Genomic DNA, 12,448 nt, shown 5'->3' on the forward strand with positions numbered 1-12,448 from the left:
TACTGATATAATAAATGCTCAGAAGGCAAACCAAATTTGTCAAACAACAAAGAAAAAACCTTTCACATTTTGAAAATATTGAAAGTTAAGTAATTTCTCTATAAATCCTACTTCTTGTGATGGCTCCGGACCTCATGATTTTCACTAGCTCTTCGTTGTTTTTTTAACATTTCATATCATGGGTAATTATTATGTGGAAAATCTTCTCAAAGCATCCAGCCTTCCAATCACTTTGATAATATTCACCTGAAAATCTCTCTTGTTTTCTTCATTTGCAAAATCAGGATGGAAACAAGTACATTATCATCTAGTCAATACTTGTTCAAGTGTTAATTACAGCTAAGGCCTGCCTTTAACCCAGATATCCACGCAGTCCTGTCTTCTACTGTGCTGAGTCTGATCTCCAGGTTACTTTTCTCAGTCAGTATTCTCACTTCAGCCTTAATACTATCTCAGACCCAAACTTTCCCCTCATCCCTCCTTTGAAGACTAATGAGCTGAATAGGGTGACATTGATGGTATACCAGCTCCCCTACTCCTCAGTTACTTGCCTTTTTCCTTTCTCTTAAGAATTCCACTTGCCTGTGTACTACCCTTTGCCCACACAGTATTCCAGGACTGGTGAGGTTTGTTATTTACTGAATAAACTAATTCATTAAATCTATCTACTTGCCCGCCTTACTAGCCTATAAACCCATCATCATACTGAGAAGGATTACAAACAAAACAAAAGCTCAGAATGAGAAAAACATTAAACAGACACTATAGGAATGTCTGAAAGTGAATAAAAGCTACAAGAATTGTTTCCTGCAAATTTACATCTTTAAGAGGATTACCCCTGGAGAGCTGTTGGCCACTTTTTCCAGAGTAAGCAGTTGTGGGGCAGTTTGTGCTCACCTTTTAGCCTCTGATTTTATTAAGAGCTCAGCACCCTGGGTGGAAGACTGGCTTACATGGTTGGCACCTGACTAAGAAGGGATTTATTACAGTGGGAAGGTAGGAGACATGGACAACCTTGATGATGAAGCCTCAGACACCAAAAATTCACAAAATACTGTCAAGTAGCTGCTGCTCTGTGGAATTTATTAAAATAAACAGAGGAGCTATTGACATTTGATTGCTGTTGGGAGAGAGAAGGTCTATGTTCTTTAGTGGCGATATGACTGGTATATTGACTACTTTCCAGGGCAGACCCCTAGCCAAGAGTCACTGGCCAACACAAACTGGATCAAATGGTTTTGAGAGAGGGGATGTAGTAGGTTTAAGAAGAGTATATATAATGTCCTGAACATGCTTTGCTAATTTAAACATTCAATTACCTAAATAATTTGTATAATGAAGCACTCAAAGGTTTTTAAAGATGTAACCAATTGAAAAGCACAAATATGTAACCAATTGAAAAGCACAAATGTGTAACCAATTGAAAAGCACAAATATTGGAAGACGACCTTTCACATTCTACTTTTTGACCTTTGTTGTTTAGATATTTACTCTGTATTTAAATATTCCTTCTTGGTGAGAGTAGATTAGATTAAAAGATTCAGGAAACTAATGAAACCTGTATGGCTAAGAAAATTCATAAAACTGATGACAAGGGATGTTCATACACTTAATAAAATAACAAGGACATTGTTACATTGTAGCAGGAATCTTAAAAGTTCTTATTAATAAATTCAAACCTGAGCCAGGTATTGGGGTAAACACTGGAAGATCAGAGAAACAGAGAAAGCCACAGCTAACCTCACCTGGCCAACTTCTCAGCTGATCTTGTTTCCTCAGACTGGAAGCTTCTGTGTCCTCATCCCAATGGCTCTCAGCTGAACTGCTGCTTGAAAGCCTGAAGCTTAACCAGCTAAAAGCTTCTAGTTTTTGATCCTCACACTTATATACCTTTTTCTTTCTACCACCACTCCCTGGGATTAAAGGCTCGCTTTCTGGGATTAAAGGCATGAGTCACCATGCTTGGCTGTATCCTTGAACACATGGATTTCTGCCTCTGGAATGCTAGGAGTAAAGGTGTGAGTGCCACCATTTTCTAGCCTATGTATCTAGTGGCTGTTCTGTCTCTGATCCCAGATAAGTTTATTAGGGTACACAATAGTTTGGGCAACACAATACCACCACATTCCATGTTGTATAAATGTTAAAACAATTTTTGAATAAGAATTGGCACTTTCAACTGGGTGGTGGTGGCGCATGCCTTTAATCCCAGCACTTGGGAAGCAGAGGCAGGCGGATCTCTGTGAGTTCGAGGCCAGCCTGGTCTACAGAGCAAGATCTAAAAAACGCGCAAAATTACACAGAGAAATCCTGTCGTGAAAAACCAAAAAAAAAAAAAGAATTAGCACTTTTGTGTGTGGTTGAACTGTCTACTAGTTGACCAGAGAGCTTCAAGCTAAAGGAATACACGTTCATTATAAGGCATTTATGCATGTTGGCATGGTCTTTCAGTGATATAGCTGCTTTTGTGTCACTTACATTCATGTGGGTAATCTTTACAACCATAGTCCTGTAAGTAACACCAGTAAACTAATTATTTCATCAAGGAAGATAGACTCAGGTAAAATCACTGCTTTAATCTGTCATCTGTGTCCTACTTGTCTTGAATAGACATTTACTAATGTCTTGAAGCAATATCAGTGCTGAAATAGGGACCAATAGAATAAAAAAATGAGTTTGGGATAAAACTTGCATGGCTCTGGAGTGGGCAATGTATCATGAAACTGAGGCTGACTGACCTGAAGGTAGACCATCTATAGGGCAATCTTGATATAGTTACCTTTGTCCATGTGGTATGGGGTTATATGAATCCTTGCAATTCTAAGAACAGGCATGTAACTGAGGCTCAACTGACTTCTCAGAAAGAACTTGACCAGGTTATGTAGAAATTAGTGGGAAAAGATCATATAGATACCATCTTCCACATTAGCCTCTAATTAGACAGAAAAAGTAAGAAAAAATGAAGATGAGATGGAGATATTGTGTTGCCATTCTTTATAGCTTTCAGGAAAAGGTGGAAAGAGAGTGTAACTTACATCTGTGTTGAAGAGCTATTTCTGACACCCAAAGATTTGGAACTTGTGGGAAGAATTATATAGAAAGGTGGAGAGAACAAGATGGAAGTGATAGGAGAGACCCCTCAGGTTTAAGTTTTAATACAAAGGAAGGAAAAGTCCATCATACAGCATGCAGAGGGAGACCTTCGCAATGGTCCAGCAGTGCTCTGTATCCAAAATGCTTAGATCTGAATGTGAAAAGAAGGAAAGTCTCCTACAGCCTGGTTTTTGATTCTGTAGGATGTAAGAATATGTGGTACCAGAGTAAAATGGAAGTTGAGAAACTTAGTAACATCCCCATCACTTCTTGTGACAAATGCTTTAGAACCTGAGGCAATAAAAAGGAAACCAGTCCCAAATAGACTGGCTCATTGGAACCATTCGATGTCAATGGCCGTGGTCCCCCAAATACCAGGAGTTGGAAGACAACAGAGTAAAGATATGCACTACTAAAGAAATTTAGCATATATGAGGAAGTGTCTGATGTTCAGTTTATTAGACCTGACAGGACTGTGCTCAGAGCAGAGTTAAGAACTTAATGCAATGAGGACCTAAAGGACTAGTATGTGGCGTTAAAAGCTTTGATGAGCTTTGTGATAGGATATCATTATGAAGGGGGAAGTGATGTTCTGTTAGATTACAATGGTTTAGAGAAGCAGGAACATTCAATTCATAAAGAGCCAATATGTTCAGGAGGTTATAAAGAAAATGGAAAGCTGACAAAGGGTCTGTCTATGTCTCCAGAAAACAAATGTGGTAAAATATGCATCAAGCCACAGTGTCTAGGGTTATAATATGGCAGAATGCCAAATGATGTGTCAGTGAACTTCTGAAAACCCAAGTAATAGCGGATCACTAAAGATGGGGGGAAATTCGTGGAGACAAAACTGTACAGTTGAGAAAAAATTAGACTTACCCTACAGATGAGTAGTTACCCACCTACTCAGTTATCTATATTGTTTGGGTAGTCACTAGGACTACCCTGACCAAGCATCTGAAAGGATATTTCTGATGCCTGGGACTGGACTTTTGTTAGTCCATGGTTCTTGTGGAGAACATTGTCAGCTCAAGTGACTTAAATTTCTTTAAGATATAAATATACCTATGTTTTTATGTACATTCTGTATAATTTTAGGTAAATATAAAATAATATGACTCATTAAGGCTTATCAAACAACTTTCTCCCTCCTTCTTCTGTCTTAATATCCCTCCCTCCACTTAGTTGGAATTCCCTCCCCATTACTCTGTTTCCCACTTCATATCACCTGTATCCTGCCATTCTCTCCAAAGCATCATCACCCCAACCCACAACCCCTTTGTATTCCTTGGCTTCTGTGGTGACTCCAAATTGTATACTCACATCTGAAGATTTGTAACTAAGAACCACATTTGTGGAGGTCTTTATATATACTGGATATTAATCCTCTGTCAGATGTATAATTGGCAAAGATTCTCTCCCAGTCTATGTGTTTCTTCTTCACTTGATTGTTTTCTTAGCTCTACAGAAGCCATTTGGATTTATGAGGTCCCTGTTTTCAATTGTGGGCCTTATTTCCTTAGCCAATGGAGTCCTGCTCAGAAATTCCTCTCCTATACCAGTATCTTGTAGGGTAATGCCTATATTTTCATTGAGCCATTTTAGGGTTTCAGGTTTCAAACTGAAGTCCTTGATCCTCTTGAATCTAATTTTTATGTAGGGTGACAGACACAGGTCTAATTTAACTCTTCTGAATGTAGACATTCAGTTTTCTCAGTACCATCTGTTGAAGATGCTGTCTTTTCTACAGAATATACACATTGCCTCCTTAGCAAATATCAGATAATTGCAATTATGAGTACTTGAGTTTGGACCTTATATTTTATTTCATTGGTCTACATGTATGTTTTGTGCTAATACCATACTAGTTTTATTACTATCGCTCTATAATATGTCTTGAAGTCTAGAGTAGCAAACCTGCCAGCATTCTTCTTTTTGTTCAGGATTGCTTTGACTATCCAGAGTCTTTTCTGCTTCCATATGAATTATAAGAATATGTTTTCTATTTCTGTGTATATTTTGGTTGGGATTCCATTGAATCTGTAGACTGCAATTTATAGAACGGTCTTTTTTTTTTCAGTGTTAAGTCTATGAATCTATGGTCACGGCATGCTTTTCTGTTTTCTAGTGTCTTTCCAAATCTCTTTCTTCAAAGATTGGAAATTTTCAATGGAGAGGTTTTTACACCTCCTCAATTAAGTTTATTCCAGGCTTTTATAGTGTCTGATGAAAATGGGAGCATGCCTATGATCTCGTTCTCAATGTGTTTGTGGTTGACACATAGAAAAGCTATTAATTTTCATAGGTTGATTTGGACCCTGCTACCTTGCTGAAAGTGTTGTTTCTAGAAGTTTTCTGGTGGGGTTTTATGTATAATATCTTATTCACAAGTATAGATAAGTTGGCTTATTCATTTAGCATTTATTTTCCTTTAATTTCCTCCTCTTGCCTTGTCACTCCAGCCACTACTTCTAGCAATACATTGAAAAAGTGGACATAGTGGGTTGGCATGTCTCCTTCCTAATTTTAATGGAATTGCTTAAAGTTTTTCTTCATTTGGAGTAATGTTGGTTGTGGGGTTCTCTCTCTCTCTCTCTCTCTCTCTCTCTCTCTCTCTCTCTCTCTCTCTAGTATGTGGTGTGTTTGTGTGTGTGTGTGTGTGTGTGTTGCCTGGGTTTAGTATGAGAGTAATAGTGGCATCATAGAATGAGTTTTGGGATGATACTTTTGTTTCTTTTATTGTTTGTTTCTTTTTTAAAAAAACAAGTTATTTATTTTTTATCTTACCTGCACTGATGTTTTGCCTACATGTGTGTCTGTGTAAGGGTGTCAGAACTCTGGAACTGGAGTTACAGACAGTTGTGAGCTGCCACGTGGGTGCTGCGAATTGAACCCGCGTCCTTGGATCGCAGTCAGTGCTCTTAACCACAGAGCCATCTCTCCAGCCCTCTTGTTTGTTTCCTGAAGTATGTAGTGGTTTAAATAGAAATAACCCCCATAGACTCATGTGTTTGAAAGTTTGGCCTATAAGGAGTGGCACTATTAGGAGGTGTGGCCTTGTTGGAGTAGGTGTGGCCTTGTTGGAGGAAGTGTGTCCCTGTGGAGGTGAATTTTGAGGTCTCACATTAGGCCTAATGGGGCAGTGTCCTGTGGATCAAGATGTAGAACCCTCTGTTCCTTCTCCAGCACCATGTCTACCTGCATGCTGCCACACTTCCTGCTATGATAAAAATGGCTAAATCTATGAAACTGTAAGCCAGTCCTAATTAAATATTTCCCTTTATAAGAGTTGCCGTGGTTCTGGTGTCTCTTCACAGTAATAAAACCCTAAGATAAAGTGTTTAAGAAGTTGCTGTGTGTTTCTTTTTTGAAAGTCTCAGAGAATTGTTCTGTGAGTCCACCCGGGCTTGGAAATTTTTAGTTGGAACACTTTTTATTACTGTTTCAATCTCTTCCTCGGTTGTGGTTTTACATTGTCGGTCTCTTCTTGGTTTAACTTTGAGTGAATCAAGAAATTCATCCATTTATTTTATATTTTCAAGCATAACGAGTACAGGCTTCTATTGTTTTCACTTATTCTGTATTTCTTCCGTGTCTATTGTGAAGTTTCCCTGTACATCTGATTCTGCTAATTTGTGTCATCTCCTTCCTTCTTTTGGCTAGTTGGGCCAAGGTGCTGTTGACTTTGTTCACCTTCGCGAAGAACCAGCTTTGTCATCTGCAAACCCACAAACCTAGCTCCAGACCTGAGACCCATGAACTCTCTTTGGGTATGAGTCAGTTTTCCTGATTATGTTACCTTCTTTCCTTTGCCTTCCCATTCTCTAAACCACTACTATCTACAAACCCACAGCCTACTTTCAGATCTACATCCATGAACCCTCCTTCTAGGTGAACTCCCTTTGTCAGCCCAGCTTCAGACCTGTGATTTAGCAACCATCAATCCCTGGTCTAATTAAAGAGCTCACCTGCTAGCTTTAATTGATTTTGTACATGCCGTATGCATCCTGTACTGGTTTAATCTAAGAAAGGTCAGGTTATCACATCAGCTACACAACCAAAGAAAGAAGTCCACATGCTGAGGTCAAATCACAAAAACATAAACAATGTAATTGTAATATAAAAATTTAAAAAATAAACTAAAGAAAGCACAAATGAATTGATCACTTACACGAGATTGTTTAGAGTCCAGTTTCTAAACAAAGAGAAGAACTCAGAGGTCAGGCAGGGTGCAAGGAACAAACTTTACAACCTGCACTTGTGTGCTGATGCCCAGCTAGTCTATGATGGTCTATGACAGTGACAGCACAGTCATTCTGCCTGTCCGTGTGAGGCTGAGCTTGCCAGCCAACCTCCAGGGACCTCACACATCTGAATGTAACCTGCATCTGAGATCTGATTGCTTTCCAGGAGAGGATACTAAATAGGTCCAAAGAAAACAGGACAACAGGGACAGAAATGAGTTTCAAAATCTTGTAACTGTTTCATTGACTGGGAGTGGTTTTTAAATAATAAATTCAGAACTTACAGGAATAGGTGAATAGCTCACTGACAGTAAAGATCTTTGGGAACATAATACATTTTATGGTTATTGTCAAAATATATGTTCAAGACAGTTTTCTGTGTTTCTAAGAGCAAAAGTAAAGTAAAAAGTAAAGCTTCCAATGTAAATAATATAGATTCTAATTGTTAAGTAAGGTATATCACTATTAATAACAATGGTATTTAAAATTTTTCATTGTTTATTTATGCTACATTCTTTATTAAGATAGAATTTTATCACTTCCCTCCTTCCTTTTCATCTTGCCAGTCCTCCCAAAAATTCTCACTCCAACTCCTCCTATGGCCCTATATTATCAAGTTGATAGCTTCTTTTTCTTTGATTATTCCTGTGACTATATATATATATATATATATACCTGTCTGTGTAAATATGGTTATACCCAAGTATATAAAAACAACTTCCTGAGTCCATTTTTGTTGTTTGTCTTTCTGTCTCTCCCAGCAGCCATTTGTTGCCTGTAATTCTTTTTTTTTTTAAGTTTAAATTTTCATTTATTTATTTGTTTATTTTTAATATGTTTGAGTTAAGAAACCATATCTGTCTGTTTGTTGTCTACAAGAAACTACATTTAGTTTGAAATAAATGCAATATTTTAAAGTAAAAGGATGGAAAATATTATAAGCAAATGGTACCAGGAAGAAAGCACGTGTCACCACCTTAACATCTGACAAAACAGACTTTAAACTAAGACTGACCAGAGCAAACAAAGAAGAACACATTGTTCTAATCAAAGGGTCAATTAATCAGGAAAATACCACAATACTAAATGTATGTGTACCAAATGCTGGTGCACCTGATTTTTTTTTTTTTTTTAAAAAAAGCATATTAACAAGCCAAAACCAAATTTAATAGATAACAAGAAATAATAAAAAAAATTAAAGCAGAAATTAATGGAACAGAAAAAAAAGTATAAAGAATCAATGAATCTAAGAGTGTTTTTTTTTTTTTTTTTAGAAGATTAATGAGACTGACAGATCCTTGGTTCAGCTAATGGAAAGAAAGAAATATATGACCCAAATACCAGAAAGAAACAGTGGAACATTACAACAGCCACCAAAGAAATTCAAAATACTGTAAGTGAATATTTTAAATCCTGTGCTCCACTAAATTAGTTTCTAGTTTCTAGTTTCATCTACCAAACTTGAACCAAGAATTGATAACATCCAGAACAGACTCATAACAAATAAAGGGACAAATCAGGAATAAAAAGCCTTCACAGCAGAATTATACCTTCAACCAATACTTGATAAATTTTGGGTTTTATTTTGTTTTGTTCTGTTTGTTGTTGTTGTTGTTTTTAAGAAACAGAAGGAAAGATCAGTTCTGAACCCCTGAAAAGTCTGTATTACTTTAACACACAAACCAGTAAATACACAATAACAAAAAAGGAAACTACAAGCCAGTTTCTCTGATGAATGTAGGTGCAAAAGTCTTCAATATTTGTAGGTCAAATCCAGGCATTTATCAAAAAGGTATCACCCATCCTGATTAACTTGGCTTTATCTCAGAGTTGCAGTAACTTTTCTCTGTAAGTCAGTAATAAATCATACAAATGGATTGAAACTGAAGGGTTCACAACACGCCCCCACGGTCGCATATACCGGGCGGACACTTCCGCCTAGCCAACTCCAAGTCAGGATAGGCATTTCCGGGTCAGGGCGTCTCTCGTAACCAGGATACCCGGCGGACCCGGACACCTCCGCCTAGCAAGTTCCGGGTCAAGGCGTCTCGCGTAACCAGGATCCGTGACGTTACATGGCCACGTAAGCGCGCAACGTGACCATGTGATCTACGCACACGCGTGGAGTAGTGACGTGACCTGGCCACGCCCCCAGCCGGTTTTAAAGTGGAGCGCCATGATTCCCAGTCCCCCTTCTTCTCTACGCACGTCTCTCTCTCACAGGCCTGTGCACTCTATCCCTTTATCTCTAATAAACTCTATAAGCGGATTCTGTCGTGTTTCGTGACATTTCCTTGCAGGGTAAGAACACAACGCAGCTAAATAACTAACAGAAACCATCAATGTTTTTAATTTTTAATAGTATCATTGCTATTTGTCTATTTATCTGGGGCCTCTGGCTCTTGATGAGGCTTAGGAAACTCGTTCTGTGGCATTCAAGGATAACTAGTCTTCTTACCAGTTCTGGGCCACCTTCTTCCTACCACCTTGTTAGCATTTTTCTTCAGTTGCTTTTTGCAGTGCTCACAGATTTATAACGATTCTTATTGTGAAAGAGCAAAGGGAAATGATTGCAACCATAAGCTGTAGATTTTTTTTGATATTAAATGAAAAAATTAATCACTATTGAATCAAGTAAATTTTAGCCACAGCCCCTGTCTGTAAGATTGTGCGTTATCAGGCCTATATGTACTAACTGTACATATGTTTTAACGATGTAAACAAGTGCAATAACTTGGATGCAACCACAAGGATCTTAATCCACATTGTTCCCATTTAACCTTCCAACAATTAAAGGTTCATATTTTGATGAATAATACTAATTCCTGGCACATAGTAGTATACAAAGTCAATTAAGATGTGCTCCATACCATTTTAATTAAAATTCTGATAGTAAAGACTGGAAGGAATCATAGTGTACATTCTCACCTACAGAAAGTATAGCTAACCTGATTACATATCAATTTTTAAAAGTTCCATATACCTGGGAAGAAATATTCTTTTAGAATTACACATGCCACATGTACATGCAGATAAGTATTTGTAATTGAAAATATACCACACCACACATAATCTGTGTGACAAGTAAATTTATAGTGTTTGATAATAAAATGTTTGGGCAATGGAAATCAATGATAAATTTGCATTAATGTTACTTCCAGAAAGCATTAATAGTTAGTTCAAATAAAAGTAAAACATGAAAAGAAAATTACAATAGTTTTATGGGTCATAATTTCACGTAAAAGGCATTCAAGCTAATGGGTTTTCATTGTAATATTTTCAGATCATATATTTATGTTTTATATTTGTCTAGTCTTGGGGATTCTAAATCAAAAGGAAATGAGAGATTTAATGACAGCAACTAACTATTAAGTAATTTAATCATTTATACCATTTCTAACTTTAATATACATATCAAATGCTAAAATATTCATTATGGTAGTTTATAGAGCATTATATTATCAAAAGATTGAGAAAGTCATGCTTCTAGTCAAGGACAGAAAATAGAGTAAAACATTATATGGTTGCTATTAAGTCTCAAGACACTTACTTTATTTCAATGATTCTATTTATAAGAACCAACTACAAGACTATTATTAAGGACAGAAGTCGAAGCAGGTTGGATATTCAGCTTAAGCTAAATACATGAGATGTCACCATTTTCCTGAATGAAATGATCAGTTTGGAGATTTAGAATAAAGAATCCCCATTGACTTCTTTCTAAATTTTAATGGCTCCTATCTAATGCCAACATTTTAAGTGATGCCATCTGGTTATGTTCTGTTACAGAATGCATAAGAAAGGACTTTTCCCAGAGTCACAATCGCCTCAGATTAGAAGATCCATACGTGATGTTTCCAGGTTAGCACAGCTTCTTAGAACTTTTATTTCTACACTTAGAAAGAAACAAGCTGGAGAGATGGCTCAGCTATTAAAGGCTAGGCTCACAACCAAAAGAAACAGGTATTTTAATTAATATACATGGCAAATCATATCAAACCTCTAATTTTGGAAGCCTTTTGAAACATATTTCAGAATAGGCATGTTTAGAAATGATCATGAATGGTAGAAACATGCGTTTGGCTTTCTAATGCAGGCAAAGGGCCATGGCTGACAACACATGAGGACCAAAATGCAGTAATCCGTTCTCTTCACAAAAACAGCTGCTGACAGGCAGATGGAAGGGGCAGTTGTGTGGGGTGCAGGTGATTACTTCCCAGCCTGCACACCATCAGGTTGTTTTCTCTCCACCAGAAAACTCTCCATTAACTTTCCTAAGAGCCACAAGCAAAAGGAGAGGAATTTGTAAAGTTGCTAGCCCAGATGGCTGGTAGTGAGTTAATCTGGGTCTGAGCAGCAGGTAGCACCAGCCAGTCTGTCTGTTGGGGCTGTTACTAACCCAGGGGCAGATCACAGATCAGCAGGGGAGGGGATCAACTCAGCCTGCAAATGCAGTCAGGAATGTGGCAGGAAATTATTTCTGAAAACACACTTTGCAGCATAAGGGCAGCCATCAGATGCTACATGATAATCTATCTGCACCTCACCCTGGCAATTACCCAGAGCCCTACAGGAAGGTGTGAATTCAAGTTATAGTTATAGATGCATTGTGCATGTGATTTTTCATTTCATGAAGCAGCTTGCATTAAGATAATTATTTCGCGTGTCCCTTAAAATAAGATATATAGTCAGATTTTTTTTTTTTAAATCATGGAAAGAGGAGAATTTGATCTAGGTGAGTTATACTACTAAAGGATATGAGCCTACTCAAAAGAACTGAAAAAAAAAACAATTGAATTGATGTGTAGCTAAGACAAGGATGGATCTAGATAGCAGTCCTTTCAATGAAATAGCAAACTAGAGAGAAAAACTAAAAAGTAGTTTAAGATTAGTCAAAAGCACTAGGAGAAGGCTGAGTTGGGGGCCAATTAAACATGAGAAATTAAAGAACCAAGCCTATCATCTATCTCTTTATCTCTCATATATCTCTCATCTATCTATTACCTATCTTTCTTTCTTTCCATTTATCATCTGTCTGTCAATATATCATCTCTCTATATATAGATATATATCATCTATTACCTACTTACCATGTATCATCTACCTATGTC

Source organism: Peromyscus leucopus, chromosome 12, assembly GCF_004664715.2.
Source record: "Peromyscus leucopus breed LL Stock chromosome 12, UCI_PerLeu_2.1, whole genome shotgun sequence".
NCBI classification, from domain to species: Eukaryota; Metazoa; Chordata; class Mammalia; order Rodentia; family Cricetidae; genus Peromyscus; species Peromyscus leucopus.